Source organism: Notechis scutatus, chromosome 5 (genome assembly GCF_049901735.1).
Source record: "Notechis scutatus isolate UNSWTSFEM ecotype Mainland chromosome 5, rNotScu1.2, whole genome shotgun sequence".
NCBI classification, from domain to species: Eukaryota; Metazoa; Chordata; class Lepidosauria; order Squamata; family Elapidae; genus Notechis; species Notechis scutatus.
The window spans coordinates 41,487,109-41,514,257 of record NC_142013.1 but is presented as its reverse complement, the minus strand read 5'-3'; the positions used below and the strand labels follow the sequence as shown (position 1 = coordinate 41,514,257).

General features: G+C 32.8%; 1 protein-coding gene across 3 annotated transcripts in view; it reads left to right on the top strand.

Annotated features, from left to right (window-relative positions):
• Positions 1–27,149, top strand: part of CADM2 (cell adhesion molecule 2) — a 384,704-nt gene that overhangs the window by 2,283 nt on the left and 355,272 nt on the right. The window lies entirely within an intron of this gene.

Here is a 27,149-nt window from a genome sequence, read left to right as displayed (position 1 = left end):
GTAAAGTTGGTTGCTTCTTCTTATTGGTATTCTATGCCTCGATGTAATTGCCATAGTATGGTATATGGTCTCCAGAGAAAGCAGTTAGAAGCCTTTGCTCCCTATATCCCCAAAGCAGAAGTAATCTTTTAAGTGAGTCTGATTCTGCTGGATTTGGGAATCTGCATAAACTCCCAGGTTTTTCTCTGGAGTTTTAAAGGCAGTGCTGAAAAGAGGTGGAGTGTGTTGGGAACTGATTTTATATGGCTATTTGCTTTTCTTACTAATCTCTGGGAACTGCTGGGAATGTGACAATACAAGGAGCTGCTGTTGTGCTGCTCTATGGGATTATTTATTGAGGAATCTGGCAGGTGGCACATGTAGGGGGTTGCCTCTCTTGTTACATTTCCATGTGAACTGTCAATTCTCTTTGCTGCAAAAGGAGGGGGAAGCTCTCCTTATTGATTTTTTTTTTTCATCAGTGTAATCATGGTTGCTTCTGGCGAAAAAAAAACTTGATATATTTTAGGATATGGAGTCAGCTGCATTCCATGCACACTGTATTTTAGAGGAAACTAATAGTGTAATATCGCGTCTGCCTGTCCAGATACGTGCATTTTTTTAAACACAGCAGTTCAGTGATTGTGCCAGGAAGGAAAAAAATGCACCACTGCAGGCAGCATCAGGTAAAAGAAAAATGCCATGCAAGAGATTGCTTTTTTGCTGTTGCTGTTATGAAGGTAATCATACTGGTCCTTTTCCAGTCAGATAAAGAATAATATATTTATTTTTACATCACGTACCTGGTATTTGCCCTATATTGTAAAAAGTGGGGTGTTCTGTTTGGCTTTCATTTGTCAGTTTTTCAGCAGTCTGTGATGAAAATTAGAGTTCAAACAGTCACCCTTGCAGGTCTAACCGAGAAGGTGCTCTGTAAACCACTTTGCCTGATCTCTTTCTTATAATTAAAAATTAAATGATTGAATTATTCCAATATGCAGAAGCCTGTTGTCTCTTCATATGACAGAAATGAAACAATAAGAAATCAATATGTATTCATAACATAAGTATGCTATTCTTAATAGTTAAGCACATATTAGTTTCTTATGTTAATCTCTACATGGGTTTATTTTGGCCATTAGTCATTAATATTATTATATAATATTAATAAACTTGCTTGGAAAAACTTCGTTCATCCAATTTAATCATTTCTCAACTTTTGTCTGTTTTAATGCACATAGCACATATCCTTATCTAATTTGTAGATAAACAATGAAACTACAATAATGAATTGAAAATCAAGATTTTCAGTCAACATTTGAAAAAAGCTTCACTTTTTTATTGTGGGCAATACAAATCTTTTGAAATGTAAACCATCTGGTACCTACATTCCTTATATTGAAGTAGTTGTATTTATTACAATGGACTTGATAATCAAATCTTAATTTGATTTAAGAAAATATGGAAAGAAAAATGGGCAGATGAAATCTATTTTTATCTAGAATTGAGGCTGGGTAATAAATATAATTTGTACAGGGATATGGTTTTGTTGTAATAACCTGTCTTAACCAGAAGGCCAACTGCAAAAATCCAGAATATTTTAAGGAGGTAATAGATCATCAGGTTGTATGGAGATTGACATTGCCTTACAAGAAGTAAGCAATCTTTGTACAAAATGTATATAAAGACATTAGTGGGCAGTGAAAAGATGAATTCAAGATTTTACTTCATGAGGCTAGACATTTTTTCTCCTACATTTAAATATAAAGTCAAGTTATCTTGCTACTGGATATAGTAAAAGTGCTCCCAGTTAATGTTAATAGCCTAACAGACAAATCTTATATAAGCCATTATATAGTTATATATTTATTCGTTAACCTGCTTCATTATATTACTTTTATCTGGAAATTTTTAGAAGCTAAACACGTGGAATTGCTTAATATTTTATCAGTCCTACAAAAACCAATTAAAAGCGTGGTTTAAAACTAATCATAAATAAAATAATATATTTTCAAAACATGTATATTGCATCCATGATGTGAAGATTGCAGTTATAAACATTTTACTGTACTTTAAACATGTAGAGGTGTAAGAATTGGCCCAGAATTGTAGCTGCTATAGCCCCCTGCTGTGAGATAATGCAAATAGCACCCAGTGCTTTAAGCTATACCTTTCTGAAAATACAAAGTACTGTATTTTTTTAAAAGGTTAATTGGGATTTCAGTAAGATAGAATGAATATGTTAAAGATCATTTATAGTCTTACTGAAATAAAAATCTCATCAAAAGATTGCTAATCTATAAGAAAAGTATATTCTGATACCTCAAATATCAGTAAATCATTGTCAATAAATGACTCACTAACATTTCATGACTGACAAAACATGTGCTGACAAGTCTATAAATTAGAATGTTGGATATTTTTAGCCCATTAAACATAAGACAATAATATTGCTTAAATGTATGCTAGAAATAATGTTGTGATATGAAACTGCAAGGGTTTGGTCAAAATGATGTATACTCAGGTCATATTTAAAATATCTCTCAATACTTACATGAAAACTATCAAGTTATAAGAAGACTTTTCCAAACTTGGTGCACCCAGACACTTAAGATGACAAACTTAGAACACCAGGCTGTTCCAATTTCAGGAAATTCCAATAGTTAATTCTAATAATAACTTAAGGTTGCCATGTTAGTATAAGCTGATTCATAAAACTATATGTTGATCTAATGTAAGACAGAATATCAGGTAACGTCTTCCATAAGATGCATCTGCTTAACAAGATATGTTGAGCAACAAGAGGTGTGATTATATATTTTATCATTTTCCAAAGTACAATTTGAATATAATTGGTGGCATAATATTTAAAATGTCACATTTATGTATTTATGCATTCCGTGTATCAAAATACTATATTCCGGATCAACAGTAATTCTTCTATTTATTAACAAAGTTAAACACTGATATTTTTTAAAGTAAGGCATTCTTGTCAGAACATGACAAGAATGATCATATTTTGTGAAATACTTTTACAGAATGATAATAAACATGTATGCAGATACATTGAAAGAAATATCTTAGAAATATATTTATATGTAGTTAATAATTTCAATGTAAATAATAGAGATTTGGTGAATTAATGTGTATATTTCATATAGTGCAATAGTACTAATAAAAGGAATATAAAACATTATTTTTGCCAGATATGGTTAATAATGTTTATGTATAGAAACATAACTTAGAATTATTTATTGTGAAATATATATGTGTATTTAAAATCTGTCTTTTGTAGTTTGGTTGTTTTTCTATCATATTATTTTTCTTTCTTTTTAATGTTGATATTTTGGGTGTTTTATACTCCTGATTTGTTGACATTCATGGATAGTTATTTATAATAAATGCTAATGTTTATCAAAAATAAAAATGAAAGTGAGAACACCAGAGAGTAAATAAAACCACGAAAAAAAACCATGTGTACACACACACACACACACACATGCATACTCAACCCAATTAAAGTATTTCTTTTGCTATTAAATAGAAAATAAGGGAATACAACATATCAACAAAAGTAGCTTGAAGTTAGAATGTTTGATATTTGTTTACTTAAACTTTTTTTATGAGCAATGGACTAGCTAGTATATTTTTCTATTTTTAGTCTTAATGTCCTCAGGAAATAATTTCTAGTCATGAATTTTAATTATATTTCAAAACTGCAATTTTTCCAATGATTCACTTTTTTACATTTTGCAAAATGGCATATACACATTCTCTCACACACAAACATGCCATTGTTTTGAATATCAGAGTATTACTTATTTTATTGACAATTTTTGTGTAATAAAAGTGGCAAGGCCTTATTGTTTTGTTTCTTTAAGAGCTGAATTTTTGATTATTTTTTCATATTTTCATCAAATGAAAAGAAAATACTATGATTTTAGAAATACTATTTAATTATTGTGGGATATAATAATTGAAAGCCTGACAATTTCCCTTTGCTTCTTCTTATATTAAACACATTCAAAATGATTATTTTGAGTTTCTTTTTCATGTCTTTTTCTTTTTCAATACTTTATTTCTCTTATTTTCCTTAATTGTTCCTGTATTCCTTCTTCAAGATTATTTATTTATTCAACTATACCCATTAAGGTTTACTCCATAGTTTCTCAAATGTATCATGAAAGAGTTCAGTTGCACTAATTGTATTATTGGTTAAAATGTTGCCTTCTGCTTTTAGGCTACTGTGATTGCCTTCAAGTCAGGTTTTTGTTTTTGGCTCCTGGCAATTGCTGGACAAGTCCTTGAGGTATTCTTGGCAAGGATTTTCAGAAGTGGTTTGCCATTGTCTTCTTCATGGGACTGAGAGAGAGTCCTTCCCTTCTTCTCCTCCTCCTTATCACCATCATCATCATCATCATCACCATCATCATCATCATCATCATCATCACCACCATCATCATCCATCATATGTTTTCCCCCTGCTGCAGGAGGAGGATCTGCTTTTCAGATCAACAAATGCCATCTTGCATGTTCAAATGCAGCATCTGAGTCATGTCTCACTTTTGACGGAGATGGGTGTGTATCCAAAGGTTGCAACAAAAAACCACTTACTTTTTGGGTCTAACATCAATTTGGTCTGTATTCAGTTCAGCATCTCCCTGGTGGGCAGGCAGTATCCAGCAGTACCACTAGGATAAGCAGACCTCACTGCCTGGGACTGAGAGAGAATGACTGTCCCAAAGTCCACAGGTGGCTTTTTGCTAAAGATAGGACTAGATGTCAGTCTCACAGTTTTTAATCTGGTGCCTTAGCTATGTTTTGTATGTTTCCTACCTTGAGCCAAACTCAATGAAAAATATTTTCATATGTTTATATGACCAGTTCATGATTCCTTGATGGAAACTTAATATATAAAACTTAATATATAAACTACTCATTTGTGAGTAGTTTAAACCTGGTTCTGGATGTTGTTAACACTGTAGAAAAGCTATGAACGAATGACACAATATGGGAAGGATGTGTTCTTTATTTATTTTTTAAGGCCAGGCTTATATTCAGAGATGCCAGAGAATGTGTATATGACCAGGTGATCTAATATGAATTACTCAACAATGAAACAACTAGGGAACTTGATGTTTAAACACTAAGTTCCCAGATGTTATTTTAGTGTTATAAACAATTCCAGTGCCAATTGAAGTTGAAATATACCTAAGATATTCATAGATTATTTTATTAGCTCAAAATAATTACACATCTCTTATCTCTATGCAACTATGTAATACTTTATTTATCAGAATTACATTTTTAGAGATCAGAAAATATTTGCAAGATCGTTCACCATATCAATTGATAAACTCAAGCAACCCAGCTCTATTTTAACATCTGCCCAAACTTTATTTCTAGAAAATGTAATGCACTTATCATTTTTTGTAACTTTAAAAACAAGTTTTTGGGATGTTTTGCAAACATTTGTTCTTTAAGATTTTAAGTAAAACACACTATGTAGGTTGGATAATTTAAATAGTACAAAAATCACATGGTTTCCAATAATAATAATAATAATAATAATAATAATAATAATAATAATAATAATAATAATAATAATAATAATTTCAAGCCCATCCTAAGTTAAAATATAATATAAATCCAGCAAGCTTTATGGAGACGTGAACTTGACAGGCTTGAGAGATTTTGAGTCTCTTTGGTCCATGTCCAAAGTATATAAACAACACTGGACATATTCACATCTAGATTTGCAACCTTGCTCTCCTTGATATGCCCTTTGATATTCCTATGATAGCAAATTACCATAATTACTTATAGGAAGAATACCTGTATTTTTTCCAAATCATTATCTGTGACTTAAACATTTGGGTCTTGAAGAACTTATATTACACATATTACAGGGATAAGAAGCTGTTTAAAAAAAATATGGGCAAGAGAAACAAATGGTTAGAAACAAATGAATGCAGTCCATTAAAAATTAACATGAAAAATAGCAATTGCTGTAAAAGTAAAAAGTCGATGTTGTAATGTTATTATTTTCTACTATGCTAAAAAGAGTTGGAAGTCTTTTTCCTTGTTTCCTTTATACTTTCTCCTTTTTTTCCTTCCCTCCATAGTTTCCCATTACTTCATTTTCTTTTGTATTTTGTATACTGATTAATAAAAATATTATGATGAAAATTAGCAATTGCTGTGAAATATAAGCATCTCCTGAATGTAACCCATTCTGTAATATTAAAATATGTTATCCACTTCTCTGTCCGGTAACTTGTTCCACTGGAAAAGTTTTCTTTCCCCTTTCTTTTTCCCTTTCCACTATAACCACATCTTTTTCTTACTATCTCCTTCCCTCCCCTTTCTTTTTTTCCTTCCTGTTTCTTTTTTAAAGATAGAGGGATATTTGAGTAAAGTTTACTGTGTTTACATGCATATGAGTGGACTATATGTAAGACAGAAGAGTTGACACAGATAGACAATATATGATTGACTAATTTATAAATGGAGTACTTTTTATAAACAATTACTTTTAATTAATAGTCATGAATTTATTTAATGCTTTTTTATGCTAATCGCACTCCTTTTTTGATGTGTGATTTATAGCAAATATATAATCCATATTCATATATGCATATACAAATAGTATTAGTCATATGCATACATTTATCACAGGACATGGAGAAATTCGAGAACGGATTATTCCAGTGAAAAAGCAAGACATTGATCAGGATCTTAATCTGTGATTGTAATTACAATGTATAAACAGAGTTATAATATACAGTAGGCATTGATATCAATGTAAATATTCCATGTGGGGAACCTGGTCTTAAATTCAATCCCATTTTTCATTGGGGTGAATATGGTTGCATATTATAGATAAAGTAAAGCTAGATTATAGACATGGGCACAACAAAGTTTTTTTTTAAAGAACCTGTCTTGAATATTGATTGTTTTATAGGGTGACATCTAGTGTTATATAAGTGGATTCCTCTCCCCCACTTTTCTTTCATATTTTCTACACAGCCATCTGATTTTGTTAATCCTCAACAGAGCAGTTGTGGGATAGGGTGGGGCAACAAGAAGAAAGAAAATATATTTGCCCAACGTAGTAATTTCACTGGTGGCTGGACACAGTTTGTAACAGAATAGCTATTAACCTAGTTAACTTTTGGAGAAAAAGGTATTTGGGGAACATTTGTTTCTGAGTGTGTATAGTTTAGTATTGTGATTTTTTAGGACTTGAACTGGATTAAAGTGTTGCATACTATAAAATATATTTCAATATTTTACCAATGCATTATTTCTACTGCAAAGGCATTGTAAAACATAATGTATATAAATCCCATTATTCTGACTTGCCTCATATTTCTTCCATCATTTCAAGGAAGAAGAGAAAATATGTGATAAACATTAATATTATATTCTACATTACATTTTTATTAGGATGGTTATAAAACAAATAAACAGGTGGTTTATGTTTGTGCATGTTTATAATCTATCTGAATATCTAAATTTATTATTACTCCTTAATTCCATTATGCAAATGGTTGCACAGACATGCAGAGATAGCTGTAGATTCTGAAACATCCAACACAGTCCTTACAAACCATACATCTGCTTTAACAATTTCCAATGTTTGTAGGTGTTCCTGCATATTGCATCACCTTTTTAAAGCTTTGAATAAAGGTGCAGTTTTATGTAATTCGTTTCAGTTTAAATTGTACAAGATAGTTAAATATGAAATGTATTTCAAATTTTGTGAAACTTTGTTAAAAAGTTTGTTTAAAAGATGCTGTTTTTCATTAATTCACCTTAAGAGGATAATCATTTTCTAAATAAAATTTAAACTGAAAAGCTTTGCCTCTTCAGTTCCTGAGTAGATTAGAAAAACTCCTGCTGTGTGTATGGTTCTCAGTGCACACATACAGTCATGGTTCATCCATAAAGATAAATTTATTACTATGATTTTAATTTAAAAATCATTCAGAGTGTCTTCAACTTGTTTGATAATCTTATTGTAAGAATGTAGTTTTTGAAACCATACCTCACAGTGCTGAATAACATTCCTTTGTAAAACAATCCTGAACACACAACTAGTTTTTTTTTAAATGTTTATACTTAAAATATATCTCATGAAGTACCTTTGGGTCAGTTACATTGTTGAATTGGAATAGATCTCAAGATTGCAATGATAGAGATAAAATAAGAAAGACCACTATGTACTTACACTTAAACTAAACTTAAACTAAAACACAAAGTAGAATTCAAATGTAACAATGAAATTATATTAAAAACTAAATAAATAAATTTAAACACCTATCAGTTTTTGATATACAAGATTGCACAACAGAATTGGAAGGGACACTGGAGGTGTTCTAGTTTAACCCACTGTTCAAGTAGAGATCATATACCATTCCAGACAAATAGATGTCCAATCTGTTCTTCAAAACCTCCAGTGATGGAGCATCCACAACTTCCAGAGGCAAGATATTGCACTTATTAATTGTTCTCACTGACAGGAAATTCTTCCTTAATTCTAGGTTGAATCTTTCTTTGTTAACCTTCCATTCATTACTTCTTTTCCTGCTTTCAGGAACTTTGGAGAATAGGTTGACTCCTTCAAATATTGGAAGCCTACTATCATGTCACCCTTGGTCATTCTTTTGTTAAACTAGACAACTCTTCACTGTTAACCTCCAGTCTTTCATTCACATGTTTTGCTCTTCACATTCTTTCTAGAGGCTCAACATCATTTTTGTATCATGGTGACCAAAACTGGACACAGTATTCCAAATGTGATCTTCTCAACACAATATAGAATAGAATAAAATAGAATAGAATAGAATAGAATAGAATAGAATTCCTTATTGGCCAAGTGTGATTGGACACACAAGGAATTTGTCTTGGTGCAAATGCTCTCAGTATACATAAAAGAAAAGAGTCAAAAGTCAAGAATCATAAGGTACAACACTTAATGATAGTCATAGGGTACAATAAGCAATCAAATCATACTAGGAAACCATGTAAAGCTGTACTAACACTTTATGTGACATTGATGCTATCCATCTGTTGATGCATCTTAGGACTGTATTGGCCTTTTTGGCAGTTGCAGCATACTGCTGGCTAATATTTAAATTATTCCTAGATCCCTCAACAGTTAACTGCTGTTGAGCCAGGTACCACCTTTTTTTTTTATCCCTGTGCATTTGGTTTTCTTGTCTAAATGTAAAATATTACTTTTTCACCATTAAATTTATATTAACTTAAATTTACATAACTTACATTAGAAAGGACCCAGTGTTCAAGTCTGTCAAGATCCTTATATATCTTGAGCTTATTCTCTGGAGGGTTGGCTAATTGCCTCAGCATAGTGTCACCTGCAACTTTTATAAATTTCCATTTTATCCCTTCATCTAAATCATTTATGAAGCTGTTGAAGAGTATTTGGCCTAAGACAGAATATTGTGGCTGTCCACTACAAACTGCTCTCTATGTCAACATAGTTACATTGACGATTAAATATTGAGTGTGGCTGGTCAACCAGTACTATCTATTCCGCATTTTTTCTATCTTACCAAGAAGTAACTTTGTCATCTACTTAGTCAATGCCTTACTGAAGTCCATGTATACTATGTCCACATCATTTTGCTGGTCCACTAATTTAGTCACTTTGTTAAAGAATGCAATACGGTTTTTCTGGCATGATCCATTTATTGCATGTTGGCTTCTAGTAATAGCTTTGCTTGTTTCTAGGTGTTCTCAGATCTGTTCCTTATGGAAGAAAATTGAATAATTTGTTCTTTAGAAGAAAGATACTCGGCCACAAAATAAAGCCTTATGTAACAAAGGAATATTAACAACTGTTATTGATATCTGGAAAATGAGAAATAAATAGGAATATGCTTTACCTATTCACATAACTAATGTCTGCGCAATGCATTGATTTCTATCTTCCACTTAAACCATGTATTTACTGTGTTAGCTTAACAATTATTTTATTTGTTTTTGTTATTCTTTTCTCTAGAATTTTGTATACAGTTGCCTTGTTTTTTGTATTTGGGAGGCACAGGTCTACTTCTATTTACAAAAATTCTGCTCTAGCAGCTTAAAAATGTCTGACAGCTCATAGGAATTTTAAGGACAAATTACCTCTCAGTGTCAGTGGATGCTTAGGGATAAATATTTGAACAAATGGAAAATACCAAACTGACCTACATCTGCTGGATTATCTCTGTATTAGAGGACCTGCTTCTATTTTTGCCATGCAATATGGCAAGAGATTGCTCTAACTATTCCTTAACATAAAAATACCAAATTAGTTATTTTGGAATGTAAAAAATCAGTTTCTGAAGTAGACATAAATTCATTTGTATATTGCTTTTATGCTGCAATTTTTGTTGGTAGTATTGAGTTTATAAAAATTCTCTGATAACTAGGCATAATTTATCAATATTCTTCTGTCCTGATACCCTTTTTTACAAGCTGTGAAAGCGGACTAGCCTTAAGATAAGGTGACTGAAGGGAATAGGAATAAATACTAATCTGCTGATTACTTATTCTGATCCCAAGCAGTGAGTGCTCATAAATCACTTGGTACTTAAAACAGAATACTCAAGGAAATCCTTCCTATGTTCTTTTTCTTTTCCTTTGTATTTATAACTGAGGGAATCTCAACCCTACCTTCCAGAATAATAGCTGAATATTTAGTAGTCATGGAATGTTAAATCTCATACAAGGAAAACAATTATTTTAATCATTAAAAACAAATAAGAAGATAAGAGAAAGCATTAATCTGTAGCTTGTTTATTTACGGAAATGTTGTTGGGTCTCATATAAGTGTCTTTGAATATTTATAAAGGAATGCAGCCAAATCCTTTGGGTGGGAATATATCTGCTTTCAGGGAAACAAAGGCATATGGGAAGAGGTAGCATTTGGGAAACATCTAGAGTCTAGGGCACAGGTTTACATAATGGTGAATGAATGATTGCTACATACATCACCATAACCATTTTATCAAGAACTGTGCCTCCTAGCAGCTAATTGTTAGAGGTTCCAAAATGTGCCCTCTAAATGCAAAGCATGCATATAAGCCTCTATTTTTACTTTACTTTATTGATTAGTCCTTGGGCCATATCAAAGTGCAGAGTTCCAGATACAAATTATTTCTAATCTGATAAAAGCAATTTAAAATGGAATTGGATAAAATACAATTTACAATGAAATTGGAATAAAATACAATAATTTAAGATAAAGATAAAATATGATAAAATTATATTTCGGTATCACCCCTACAATCTACCCCAATCAGTCCCACATATGCTGATCTCAACCGAACCATTTTGTTTAAGTACTGTGCTGTGTTAAATGTTATTTTCAGATTCTGGCCGCACATAAGTTACTTGTTTTGATATAAGCCTCTAAAATTTGCTTTCTAAGATCTTTTATTTTTAAAAATAGGACACTTCTCCTGGGAAATTCTTTCTGGTCTCAGTTTAACAGATTTCATAGAATTCTTAACAATTGGTAGAAACTTTTCATAATAGTGTCAAAGAAGAATATGGGTAGAGAATATAGTAGGAAAAATATATTTTGATTTTCATAGAGTGTACATGTGTTTTAGTTTTGATTCTTAAAAGGTTCTTCGAAATGTGCTGAGGTACAATTTATTTCCAAAGTTCTCCACTGCCCTACTTGTATTTCTGATTTTTTAAAAATAATAATAATCTTGTATTAAATTGAAATCTTTTTGATTGTTGCATCCATGTTTTCACCTAAAAATAATCAGTGATTGTTTAACAAAATATCTATATAGTTTGAAGAGCAAACTATAAATGAAAAGGTTAAAAATGTTGGTAAATAAATTCACAAATTCAGTACTGCTGCTCTAAGACAAGAGTCTGCTGCTTTTTTTCTCTGAATGGCCAGATCCTGTCCCTTCCACTTCCACAGGCATGGTTGGCAGGTCTGAAGGTCATGGCATCAGCCCAGCAGAAAGGAGGCCATGATAGGTGCTTTTATCCTTTGTTGTTTTGTGTTACGGTACTATATTAGTATTTTGACAATGGAATAGCACCTTGGTGGATACCTGCCAGTAAATTGCATAAATTGCAGAAAATTGTATTAAATAATAAAATGTTTTTTATCAGTGGTTGGATAAATATTGATGTTATAAGATACAGGATTTGTAAATTATACAATTATTGACAGGGTCTGTTCTCTTGGAAGTAAAGCCCATCACTATAGCATGTTTGAAAACTTTTAGAGAGGGAACTTAGATGGTGCTATTCTGTCATCATTGACTTTTAACTGAATTCTTTAATGCTATTCCTATTCATTTTTTTCTTTTTCTTTTTAACTAAGAATTTAGATATACTACTATTTGGTTTCTTTGTTTTATTAATTAAGTGCAGTTAGTATTGTATTGCAATAGTTTATTTCAGCTATTTTAAAATCAAATAACATTGTCATTGACTTGGGAGTGAAATAAGGGTGATAATATATGTTCTTTCATTCAGGTTTATAGTAAGCGTGGAGGTAGTTTTTAATAGCATAAAATTTATTTTTTATTTGTTTATTTATTTGATTTGTCAATCGCTTACAAGATAATAGGTATAAGTATATACATAGTTATGAATACATGAAATGGGTACATATAAGAGAAATAAAAGAAACAATAGGACAGGGACGGTAGGCACGTTGGTGCGCTTATGCACACCCCCTACAGACATCTTAGGAAAGGGGTGAGGTCAATAGTAGACGGTCTAAGGTTAAAGCACATTTGGTTATACTACTTAACTGTTCAATAATAAGAAACCAAATAAATCTTTGTAATTAAATATTTTAAACTTTTTTTGAGTTCAATATTTTAATATTTAAAAGAAATCAATTAGTTTTTAAAAATTAGCTGAAAAAAAGATGTAAGTTCTAGTTTACAACAGATTTCAGTTCATGGTTTAATTTGGGCTTTCTATTCCTTACAAGAACATATTTAGAGAATATTTATCATAAATCTTACTAGTGCTTCAAAATAACTTGATATAATGCCAAATTACATTTTGATGGATGACTCAAAAAGACTTCTAATTTGATGAGGAGTGGGAGCTGAAGTTAATTCTAGATTTTCCTCCTGACAATGGAAATTTGTAACCTTTCCAGGTTCATTTTTAACTGTGGTTCTTCAATTTTAATTAGGCTGTACTCTGAAGGTTAAAGACTAATGAAGATAACAAATAATATATTTATTTCAGAATTGATTTGTTCTGCATGTATTAAATCTGCTCCTCTAATCCTTTTCAAGGTTTATACATAGTTTATACAAAAAACTTGTTACATAATAACCAATCAAATTCTGGTTAATTATGCTTTATGATGTAAAACAAAGCATACTGCATATTGCCCATTCCTATTAGCTTGATTTCTCCTATCAATAGAAATGGCTATGCAGCAAATATATAGCCAAATGGCTACAGAATCAGAATCTGGAATTACGGCATATTTGTCTGCTTTCAGTTTGCCATTTTCAAACAAAGCTTTGACAGAAACTTGAACTGAAAAACCAATATAACTATTTTTTTCACTGTAATTGTAAAACCAATATAACTATTTTTTTCACTGTAATTGGGCTTTTCAGTTCATTCATTGATATTTGATATGGATAGGAGATTGTATAATATTCAAATCTTCTAAGATTTCTATCACAGATTCAAATAAAATGTTACATTTAATCAGATAAGCCTTTTTAATTTAATTTTTTTTATTAATGGTGGATATTTTATAAATTGTAATTGGTATTATCCATTTCATTTTACAGTTATTTGCCTTAGTTTAGCAGGGCTTGCCAACCGTTTGGATCTCAGGAACCACCAAAGTCATAATGTTAAATCCTGTGGACCAGAGACCCTGAGAAAATCCCCAAAAAAGTCTGCAGGAAAATTCCCCAGTGTGTTTTTCTATCAATTGATCATTCTTTATTTGGGATCACAGGATACTGTCTCCAGCTCTGGGGAGGGAGGGAGGGAGGGAGGGAGGGAGGGAGGAGGAGAGAGAGAGAGAGAGAGAGAGAGAGAGAGAGAGAGTTTGGCAAGGAAAGCAGCAGAAGCCTTTCTTTCTCTCCCCTAGAAATGAGTCAGCGCAGCCTGTTGGAGCAGGATGCCTTGCACAGACCCGTTTCTGGCAGTTTGGGTGAGAGAAAGAAAGACTTTTGCTGTTTTCCTTGAATGCAGCCAAAAGCAGAAGAAGACGTGGAAAGTGGCCAGTTCCCCCCTTACCCCTTCCCCTCACTACCTCGTGTTGTTTGCAATGCAAACAACACAAGTCTTGTGTTCCCACACAGCCTGGATTAATTGCTTTGGAGGTGACATTTCTCTATGGGCCACCAAAATTTTCTTGCAGACCACCAGTGGTCTTCAGCCCACTGGTTGGTGACCACTGGTTTATAGCATTTAAATTATTCATTGTAAAATTTAATTGTAACTTTCTAGGATTCTTTTTCAGTTTAAAAATTTTTATTTTACAAATATGACTTTTTTCTATTTTATTGTAATTGTTACATTATTAATTATATCCCGGTCTAAGATAAACAAGATTAATACTGGTAAGAAATTCTATGAATTGTGGTGTTTAGAATTATTTATTATATGTGCTAGAAAGATAAACTCTATTCTCACATAGCTCAAGATTTATACAACGTTCTATAAATCTAAAACAGCAAAATGACCATGTAGCATTTATCCAGATTTTGGAAACAGAGTTGCCACATGTTTTAAATAAAATGCCATCCAAGTATTTTACCTTCAGTTGCAGTTTTTGCACAGAACCAATTAAATATATAGCCTGATTTTCATAGATTCTGCTAACATCTGTCTTCTTTTTGTTTAACCAAATCTATATCTCACATACCTCATAATGTGGTAGGGAGATTATCTGTTTCCAGTGTATATTCTGGAAATTGTTCCTCTTGATTATGTATGATAATTAATTATTGATTTCTCAAAATCTATCAAAAGACAATTTTCTATTTCTCTGACTATTTTATTATTAACAAAAATTAATTAAAGTACTTGATGGTTTTATGTTCTGTTTTTTCCCTTACTATATAACATTTTTTTGTTATACAAAATTCTTGTTCTGTATAAATATCATTGTCTCTATAGCTTGAATTGAATTTTCCTGGATGCATCATAAAAATCAAAATGTACCATCAAGGGAATTAATTGAATCAGTCTGAACTTCTCTTCCTACAAACCTGAAACATGGCTGTTGTAAATCTATTCTTTATATTGATTACTTTTATAAGATCCTTGGGGGGGCATTTGGCTGATATATCAATCTCTTGTATGTCTTCCATCTGAATCTATTAATCACATGTCCTAAATATCAGATTGATAGTATTGGTTTTGAAAATGGGATCTTCCATCTTCTCTGTGACCTGTAAAAAAAGTTGGTTGTGATCCTAACCTTTTTTCACATTAAAACAACCATTTTTATTTCAGTTTTTACCATTTTTTCTCTGAAATTTCAACTGGTAAGGCTTGTAATTAAAAAAAAAGTGCCATCATTTTAATAGATATAATTTGATCAGGTATATAAATATTTTTGTGCCACCTTTTCATTTATTGTTTTTTTTCAAAATAGAAATATTATTTTTAAATAATTTGTTAATATTTTTAACATTGTTTGCTAAATATTTAAAGCATTTATAGTTTTAATTTATTGGATGCCTCATTCTGCACTTTAGTTAGTGAGTAAAAACCTTAACTGAGTCTTCTGAAATTTACCAGTAAACTTGATGACTCTTTAGATTTCTTCAACTCCAATATGTTTTGCAGAATTCCCAGTACTTGAAAGCATTGGTATCATGTCATGACTGGTACTCTGTCACGAGCAAACACATTTCACACACACACACACAAATATTTTTCTTTATTTTCACTTCTTTAACTCCCTTGTTATCACACAACACTACCACTAATATTTCCATATCACTAATGATAAAAAGTAATGAAGGTATAACTTCTTTTGGATCAAAGGTAATTCTTATTTGACCAAAACATGACTGTAAATTTGTTCTAACATGTTAAAGAAATAAATATTCAGATTTTCACAGTATTTGCTTTACATATATTCCTTCAACACAATCCAGAGCTTTGAGAATGTTTAGTGAGCATAATGATAATGTATTAATTTTACAATGGTTAATGATATTCAACAATTTCCTAATGAGCTCTAATATACTCCTCTCAGGGATAAATCCAGCTTGATCAGGATACATAATTTTTCTACAATTAATTTGGATGATTAGCTAAAATCTTTGTGAATAATTTACAGCTCACGTTAAGTAAGTCTATAGGAGGATACTTCTTGTAAATCTTTACCTCTTTGAGAATTAAAGTTACTTTGGATATTTGCCATGTTAATGGGAGAGACTGTCTGTGGTAAAAGAATTTGCTAGTTAAAAATTGCAGGGTCAACATTTTTTTTTTAAACTTGTTATAAAATTCCCTTGTTAAGACATTGGGTCCCTGAGACTTATCAATTCCTTTTTCTTTCACTTAAATTTTGAAAACAGCCTTGAATTTTCATTATCAAATTCATAGTATTTTTGTTTTAAATATAAGACTTCTGTGGGATTTTTATATACATTTTCTAAAGGGTATAACAGTTTAGTCTGCTTTTTTACCCTGGTCATATGGCTTATACCCATGATGACGAACCTATGGCATGCGTGCCGGAAATGGCACACAGAGCCATTACTGCTGGCATGCTATCCCTTGCCCAGAGCAGGTCTACTACGCATGCGCGTGCACCGCCCACCCGACAGCTGATTGTCAGCAAGCATGTGCTGCGGTGGGGGGCGGGGAAGACATGCACGTATGCGCAGAGATGCGGTACACATGGGGGGTTACTCATGCATGTGTGGCATGCGCAGTGAGTCACATGCTGTGTGGGGGGCCATGTGCACATGCGCAGGGGGCGTGGGGCGGACTTGCACGCATTGCCTTATGGGTTGGATTAGAAAGGAACACACCTCTTCTAGAAGGCCTCACAGCTGACAATGCAGACAGTAGAAGTACAAAAGCCATAAGGTCAAAGGATCTGCCTGCAGAGCTTAGAGACAGGATTATGACAAGGCATAGATTTGGAGAAAGCTAGAGCCTAATTTCTGCTGCACTGAAGGTTCCTAAGAACACAGTGGCCTCCGTAATTTTCAGATGGAAGAAGTTTGGCACAACCAGGACTCTTCCAAGAGCTGGTCACCCAGTCAAACTGAGCAATCTGAGTCTTAGTAAGAGAGGTGACCAAGAATCCAACAGTCATTTTGACTGAGCTCCAGAATCCTGTGTAGAGATTGGACAGAGTTCCAGAAGGACAACCATCACTAAGCTTTCTACTGATATAGGATTATGGCAGAATGGCTAGACAGAAGTCTCTTCTCGGTACAAAATACATGAAAGCCTACTTGGAATTTGCAAAAAAGCATCTGAAGGACTCAGACTGTGAGGAACAAGATTCTCTAGTATGATTAAACCAAAATTGAACTGTTTGGCCTCAATTCCAAATGTTATATCTTGAGAAAACTAGGCACCAGTCTTCATCTGCCAAATACCATCCCAACAATTAAGCATGATGGTGGCAGCATCATGCTGTGGGGGTGATTTTCAGTAGCAGGGACTGGGAGACTGGTCAGGGTTAAGGGAAAGCTGATGTACAGAGACATCCTCAATGAAAACCTGTTCCATAGAGCTCAAGACCTCAGCCTGGCCCGAAGGTTCACTTTCCAACATGATGATGTTCCTAAGTACACAGCCAAGACATCATAGGAGTCACTTGGGGACAACTCTGGAATGTCTTAGAGTCAGCTAGACCCCTAACTTGAACTGATTGAACATCTCTGAAGGAACCTGAAAATGGCTGTCCATTGATGGTCACTATCCAACTTGACTGAGTTTGAGAAGATTTGTAAGGAAGAATGGCAACAAATTGCTTAATCCAGGTGTGCAGAACTTGTCGTGTCATACCCAAAAAGACTCGAGGCTGTAATTGTTGCCAAAGGTGCTACAACAAAATACTGAGGGAAGGGCCTGAATACTTATGCAAATGTGATATTTCAGTTTTTTTCTTTTTAATAAATGTAGACATTTCTAAAATTCTGTTTTCACTTTGTCATTATGGTACTGAGTGTTGATTAATGACAAAAAATGAATTTCAACAACTACAATCAGTCTGCAGCATAACAAAATTGATAAAAGTGAAGGGATTTGGAAATATTTTCTGAATACACTGTATATAAGACACCTCATTTCCATTAAATTCCTCTTTTGTAAGCTATTTGGGGCCAAGGGCTTTGTTTACAACATGGAACTATTTAAGTAACTATGGGAATGAGAGAAACCTGAGACACACTATCACATTCAAAGCAGCTAATAGCATAATAGCATTCCTTCCAGCACCCTGTATTCTGCTTTTTAGAACATAAATACTAAATAAACTTTTTAAAATCACTCTATGAATATTTACACTGTTGTTTTTAAGTAAATTAGAGGTATACTGTTCTATGCAATAGTTTTATATGGCAGAGATTGGAAACAACCTAGCATACATATTGATAAATACTGTTCTAAAAACTGAATAACCAGTGTAACATTTGTTTGAGTAAAACCAATTTAAGTTTAAGTAAATTGAGTGTCTTGTGGAAAAGATTCCTACTCCCTAAAATGGAATAAATGGAAGGGAAAAAACAATTAATTCACAAAATTCACATATTTCAACAAAGTGAAATAATGCCATCTTCTTGACAGTCAACAAATTAAAACTTGAAATATTTAATTTTTAAATTACTTCGTTCATCTTAAAGCCTGATAAATTTGACTACTTAATTATTACTTTTTCAAAATGACTGGGTTGAAATCCAACAGAAACTGACCTATAACCCATATCATGGATCTACAGTTCCATCTTAATTTTTTTCTTGAAAAGTAAAAAAAGGAAGTAATCAAGCTATGGTTTCATTTTAATAGTAATTTATAATACTTGACTACCAACCTTGGCAATATATTAATTGGTTGTTAATTGAACATACTTAATAGTTATCAGATGTATTTTCACATATAGTATTTACCAAGCTGTCCATGGTATTTGATTTCTTTTTCCAAAGTGAAACAAGTTCTTTTGTATACATTCAAACAGATGTTAATAGATGATATTGTAGCAAAGCAACTTATTGACTACTGATCTATCTCAATTCTCTTATTCAGTTAGTAAGTGAATAATCTCTCCTAAGCTCTAACAATTTAAGAAGCAGAAATTCATAATTGATTTTTAAATATTACTTTAGTAACTGTATTATTGTTTTATAAATACAGATAGCCACTTGGATATGCCCTTTTAAGCACAGGGGCTTGAAATGATGAACTTTTATCTTATTAAGCATTAAAAATGTAAATAATGAATATTATTTGCTATATAAAATAAGTAGTCTCGTAAGGAGAGTTTTTGAAATGTTGAAGAGATAATTGCCCTGTTTCTATGATTAGCAGATGTTGTACAGCACAGTTGGCTTTCTAAACACTGCTGATCTGCATTTCTTAAACGGTAGTTTCAGTTAACTCTTTAGTTGTAATAAAGCCTGCTTTGTTGATTGCACAGTGATAGATACTTTTTAAAAAACCTGGCTTGTAGAAAGTATGAATGGCACAGTATTTGATACACTTCTTCCAATTTATACTCTAATTCATTCATGAACATATTTAAATTGTTGGATATTAAAGCTGAATAGAGATGATTGCTACCATAAAACATATTTTCTTATTTAAACACGTTTTGTCTACATATTCTGGATTCTATGATGTACCAAATTGGTTTATTCTTATTTTTTTTAATAACAGAATAGGATGACTAAGAAAGTTGAAAATATTTATTTATTTATTTTTCCTAACTTTATACTATAGCTGTTCAAGATTTGATAGTTCATGGTCTATGGTATATACAGTGTACTGTGGTATATACAAGAGGAGAGTTGGGTTCTGTTGTATATTGGAGGACAGCATTCCACGATGCTAATCACAATAAAGACATACTTCTGAGGTTCGGTAAGATGATAAATCATAACAGGAAGCAGTTGGAACATGTCCTTCTAGAGTGTATGTCAGTGTTCCAAGTAATATACCCATAATAAACAGAACTCCGAGGCAATCAGGTTCATCAAAGAACAGGTTTATTCGACATATATTGGCACAAACTGGTAAAAACTGACTTTAAAGGTTCCCGTAGTTTTCACCTAATTAAAAGTAAATTTTTTCTTCCTGTCCCAAACAGTCACATGGTCCACTCAAGGTGCTGTCTGGTTGCTTGGAAACTTCACTCCTCTTTTCAGCCACCTTGGTTCTCAGGGGAAACTTTTGTTTTGACTACAAAACCCCAGCTATCTCTATTCCCCCCTCCTATCCCTCAGCCCCATTGTGGCAACACTGAAGCTTCCAAGATGGCCTCAGTCAGGCCAGTTTCAGACTGGCAGATGTTCTTGAGAGAAAGTAAACCCTCAAGTACCCTAGTCCAATGCCATGTAGGTTTTTTTTTAACATAATTGGCAGTACCTTAAATACACTTGGAAGACTATCAGGAGCCAGTGCAGGTTGTGGCATTATGTGAGCATGACAAGATGTAACCATAACTATTTGCACTGTTGTATTCTGGACCAATTGAAGCTTCTGGATGATTTTAAAGAACATCCACATGTGGAGTACATTGCAATACTCCAACGTGGTATCTAAAGCATGAATGATCATGAAGCAGGCCTTCTGGTCCAGGGCTGGACCCAACTGGAATACTGATTTTGTCATCTGAAACATATAGAATTTATTATATAAACATTGCTTATCACAACTTTCTATTTTAGGTAGCTTACAAAGTTAACAAATTAATATGTAGCCATTTGTTAAGTATCGTTAAATAATACTAGCACATTTTCTGTATGGTTTATGTGATAATGCATGTAGGAGTAAGTAGTATGGCAGCAAAGTAAATGTATTTTTTTTTCTGATTTCCATGAGATAACTTACAGTTAAAAAATCCCTGAAAGAAAATTCATGTTTTATTTTTCTGTTCCTCCCTGAACTGTATTATATAGAATAAGATATGAAAGTTCATTCAGGCTGAACCTGAAGTTAAAAGGTTTAGCCAGAGGTTAAAAATTCTGCAGCTATGCCATTGCATCGGGAAGAGAGGTGGACTTCTTTCACTTATGTAGACAGATATCAGGTAAATTGGTTATAATTGGCCATACAGAATACAACAAGTAACATAATAAATGTATTTTCTAACTTGTAAGGATATTAGTATTGAAGTGGCAGAACGTGTTTGTCTATTTGTATTCACCTTGCTCCTCTAATTACTTGCTTATAATATGACTGCCTAATAAGGACATCAGCCAGGCCTTAGCATGCTTAGCAATGCTAATATACAGTTAGCTTAGTTGACCAGCAAAAATTTCAGTGCATTTTGATTTTGTCATTAGCCATTTCAGGGTAAGGGTAGCATTCTGATTATGTAAGGGATTAGATGTAAATTAGCAAGAAAAGCCTTGCAGATATATCCAATCCAGTCATCAGTTAATTACTAATCAGTTTCTTCAAATGACAAATGTTCATAGACTGGAGTTGCCAGTGTAATTTTCCCAGTTTGATTACAAATATATTTAATTTTTAAGTTATTTAATAGTGCTGTTGAAATACACAGTTCTAATAAACTGCCAAATGAGCAAGGACTAATGGGAAAAACTAGCAGGTGAAGAGGCCATTATTTCCATGCTGTACAAAAAATTTAAACATTCAATCACAATCAAAAAGCATAAACTACTGTATGTAATTTACTTTTTAAAAAAACAAGCATTGTGTGGTCAAGGAATTTAACATTTGGAGAAATAACTGAAAAAAAAGGTTCCTGAGTCATGTTACCTAGGTTATGTTGTACTTAAAAATTAGGAAGATTTAAGAGAGAGTATATCAGTGGTGGGATTCAAATTTTTTCACTACTGGTTCTGTGGGCGTGGCTTGGTGGGCGTGGCAGGGGAAAGATACTATAAAATCTCCAGTCGGAGGAATTGGTGGTATTTGCCAGTTCTCCGAACTACTCAAAATTTCCACTACCGGTTCTCCAGAATTGGTCAGAACCTGCTGAATACCACCTTTGGAATATATGGCATAATTTATGGTACACATTCAGGTTTTTATCCTTCCTTAAATATGAGCACATGGCATATAATTGCAAACAACATTAAAAAATAGCATCAGTTATGACCTCTAAAATTACAACCACCATCACTATTTGAACAAGTGGGCATAATGCTGTGCTGCAGCCATGCCAAAGATCTCTATTTTTGATTAAACAATAACTACAAAAATTATGGGCACATTTAGCAACAAATGCAGTCCTCTGTTAAATGCATGGATTCAGATTAAAGCATCACAGACAGTTGGCTATCTATTCTCTGCTTGAACATAACGCTAAAGGAGGACACCATGTTATGGGTAATTGGTTCCATTGTTGAATGTTAGGAAGTGTTATTAAATTAAATTAAATTAAATTAAATTAAATTTGCCTTCTTGTAACTAAAATCCAGTTCTGACATTCTGAAATAAGAAAATGGACTGTGATGTTCTGTCTTATATCATTTTATATGTATGAATAGTGCTATCATATCCCCATTAGTTGACTTTGACAAGGATTAATCATATCCACCTCTTATGTCTCCTTCAAAACATTTAGTTTAAGATGTCTTGATAATTTTTGTATCTCTCTTTGAATCTGTTTCAAATTATTGGAATCCCTACTTAAAATGCGGTCTCCAAATTGGATAGAATTCAAGGTGGCATCTGAACAAAAGAGAATAAAAAGATTTTCTGTACATTGGAAATTATGTCTGTTGATATGCATCAAAAATTAAATTCACATTCTTTGCAGCTGTCTATATCAATTTGCAATCAATTGCTGTTTCAAGCTATTTCTAGAAAATAATTTTACCAAGCCAGATACCTGCTACTTTATGCCTGTGAATTTTATTTTTGTATCCTAAAGAAAGACATTGCATTTGAGTTTCTTAAATTATATTACTGGCAGCCAATATAATAATTTACCAAGAACATCCAGAAATTTATTGTTTTCTTCTTCAGAATTGTTTGCAGATTTATTCAGATAATGAATGAAACATTAAAGATTAGGGCAGAGAAAATGTTCTTCTTTCATATATTTTTAATTAATTTCCAAAGTTAAAAAAAGAAAAAAAAACATTATCAAGAATCAATTGATGGTATTTGATCCTGGATGGATCAGAGACAATGGTTGCAGAGGGTTTATTCAGTCACTTCTGGGCCTTTTGCAAGTTAAATACAATAATAGATTGTTAACAGACAGCTTTGAAGTTTGGCTTTGTTGTTGGGACAACCTGTTAAATGTTTTCTTTTTTTCTAGTGGATAGATTGTAGGGCAAATTGGTTGATTTATAATATATTTGTTTATTTGTGATTTTTTTAAATGTTACATAGCAATTTTGCAAATATAGATGGAGAAATTCATTGTGGACCTGTTTTGCAAGGATGGGGAAACAACTATTATTGCTGAAATATATTTATCAATATTCAACTGGGGAAACATTTTATTTATATGTTTAATATTGTGTTCAATGTTCTTAATTTCCATAATTTATTAAGGAACATCCCAATTATAGTTCTTCATTTAGCAACCATATTTGGATCTGGCCACTCAGTTATTAAACAAAGTGGTTGCTAAACCATGATTGTGCTTATTTTTTTCAGCTTTTTTTTTCTTTATTGCATAGGTGTGTAGATTAATCATAATTCTGAATGGTTGCTAATGAATCAGTTGATAAATAGGACTACTTGCAAAAAATGAGATATAAGTGTTCAGCCAGGAGGTTAATGCGACTTTATGACTAGTATGTATTTTTCAAAGTCACTGGTATCTAATCTTGGCATGCATTACTCAGAGTCATTGCTGTGATATTAGTAGCAATTATTTAAATAAATAAAGATTGCCAAGATTATTCTTCACAAACCCATGCTGATTTCTGATACTTTGTATTCAGGTCTGAATTTAACTGAAAATCCAGAAAATCCAGATGCAGATAATCCACCTCCTTTAGGGTCCTTTGGAGTAGAACTACTTCACACAGAAAAGAAGATTGAAGAAGCTTTGAAAATTATTGACTAATGTGAAATCCACAAATGACTAATGTAAATACACTACTGTCTCTTTTAGTGATGCTTCTGACTTTCACTAACTTCAGCTCATTCTTAAATTTTATTCCAGGCTACATTTATGTAGTTACATGATCTAGTCCTTTTTTCTTTTCCTCTGGGCAGTTTTGTTTCCTCGCTTGCTTTTTTTGTTTTGTGCAACCACACTGTTATCCTTAAAATCAATAATGATACTGATATATTACTGCTTTTAGTCAATGCTCTTGCTACTTCTTCAGCAAAGTTTTCTATATTGATTAGCATTGTCAAAAATAGCCTTTTCTCTTACTTTTCTCCACTTACTGAATGAGAAGATTATCAGCAAGACAAGTCATGACTTAGAAGGAACATGCCCAATTGTTTTTCACCCATAGGATGTCAGGGTAACTGGAAGTCCCATTACTATTTATGCATTTTCAAAAGGTATGCAGTTTTCTTTTGGCAAACATCATTCCAAGCTTCTCTTTAGCTGCAGAGGCAGTATTAGACATTAATAACAACATCCACTTTATTTGATTCTTTACTGCTTTTGAATTCGGGTGTAGGGGTGGGCTTCAAAAATTTTAGCAACCGGTTCTCTGACCAGTTGCTGGGTGGCTGTGGCCATTAATGTAGACATTAATAACAACATCCACTTTATTTGATTCTTTACTGCTTTTAAACTCGGCTGTAGGGGTGGGCTTCAAAAATTTTAGTAACTGGTTCTCTGACCAGTTGCTGGGTGGGTGTGACCAGATGCTGGGTGGGTGTGGCATGGCCTAATCAGCCTCCTGCACCATGGCAGAGGGACCATTTTTGCCCTCCCCAAGCTCCAGAGGCTTTCCTCAAGCTTCCGGGAGGGTGAAAATGGCCTCCCTGGGCTGTGGAGGCTCTTTGGAGGCTGGAAACAGGCATGTGGAGCCTCTGGGAGGCCCATTTTTCACCTTCTCCAAGCCTCCACATGGGCCCTGTACTTACCAGGATCCAAAACAGGCCGCATGGAGACTCTTGGGAGGGGTGGGATAGGTGAGGCCAGCCAAGGGTGGGATTTGCCATTTCAGTGAACTGGCCATAAAATGATAAAATTAGCTAGCGGTTCACTCAGATGCTCTCAGAAACATTGCCAGGACAGATAATTTTAATATACCATCAATTCTTTTACTGTTTCTGTTTATTTTGAACAAATTGTGTCCTTCAGAAACAGTATTCTAGTTATTAGAATCATTCCACTGGGTGTTCATTATAGCTAGTAAATTTGATTTGCTTTCTGTGCTATGAGCTCAACTCACCTTGTTCATTTGCCATACTTTGGAATTTAGGATAAAGACTGTAAAGGTTATGAAGTTAATTACTTGATTTTTTCTGATTGTTTGTTACAGGGTCTCTCCCAGGGGTGTCAAACTCAGTTGTCACTGTGTCATCACATGACGTATTGGGACTTTTTCCCCCTTCGCTAAACTAGGCATGGGCGTGGCTAGCACATGATGCATCTGGCCTCAGACTGGGAGTTTGACAACCCAGCTCTATCCCATCAGCATTCCCTTTTTTTATAGTGCACAACTTTTTACCTGAGGTCTTACTTCTGGATTTCTGCTTCTGCTTCTCATGTTTTTAATGGTCTCTGAATCAAGCTTGCCTTTTGTTTTTGCCAAACATTTTTTTAATCAGTCCTTATAAAGTGCAACCTTGTCATGCAACCAGCCCATCTTCTGTCTAACTCAGACCATGATCCCATAAACCCAGTGTCATCTATGAACATTATTCCTGCAGTCATTGACTTGCACTATTCCTTTTTCTGTTTCTGTTCCTATTTGATAGAACTGAAGGCTAAATAAGTTCCAAGTTCCAAGTCTTCTGAATTTCCTGTTTAGGTCCTTAAAGACATTGATCATACAGTTGTAACTTTGTTTGTAGTATTATTTATACTTACTCACATTAACATCTATAGCTTTATTAATAACATTATCAGTAATTTTTGTAATAATTCTGAACTTAATTCTGAATAAAAAATCAAAATTTAAAATATTTCTGATGAAAACTCTCATAATAATTCTATATAATTATCTTAATAAGAGCAATTCACATAATTTAATGAGATAATTATTCATAGTAAACATCTAATATTTAGATATGTAATTCAATAATCCATATTTATTGGAACCAGAGGTATGAAAAGGAGGATTATAAAAGCTGAACTCAGAAAATATCAGACTGGTGTCTAACAGTTCTTGGAAATATATGTGAAAAAAATCTAAACTACTAATTAGCAAATATTAGTTATTTCCATTAACACTAAAATGAAAAGAGCTATAAAAGTGCATATACAGTATTTTTGAATTTGTGTTTATAGGAACAAATTCTAGATTTATAAATTGACTTAAAACCAGAGGAAAATCTTTTATCCAGGGTTTTTAAATATTTTCAGTATAATATTCATTTTAATTAATATTAAGGCTCTAATCCAGGAATTGAACATTCTGGATTAGATTATATTTCTTTTTGTACCATATGAACTTTATCTTGGATGTTACAAGGGAGGTTCATTTATTTTTTCCCCCAATTTTGTTAAATTTAAATCTACATATAACAATACATTAACAGTATGGCATCAATATATCATACATCTCTCATTGCATATATTCATATTAATTCATACTTCTTCAATATTTATTTCCAACCTTACTCTCTCCAAATGCCTACCATCATATCAGTTAAGCAAACCTAGTAATTCCATTATTCAATTTTCTCCATGTTTTCATTTTATTTTTAAAATTAAAAATTTTCATTTGGCAAGCAGTATGGTTCCAGGTTTCACATCTCAGTACAAACATGACCATAGTTACCTATTCATTTTATTTGTTTAATTTCATATTACATCATCATTATTAAATATTAAGCTTATATTATCCAATCCCAATTCATATTCTCTTATCTTA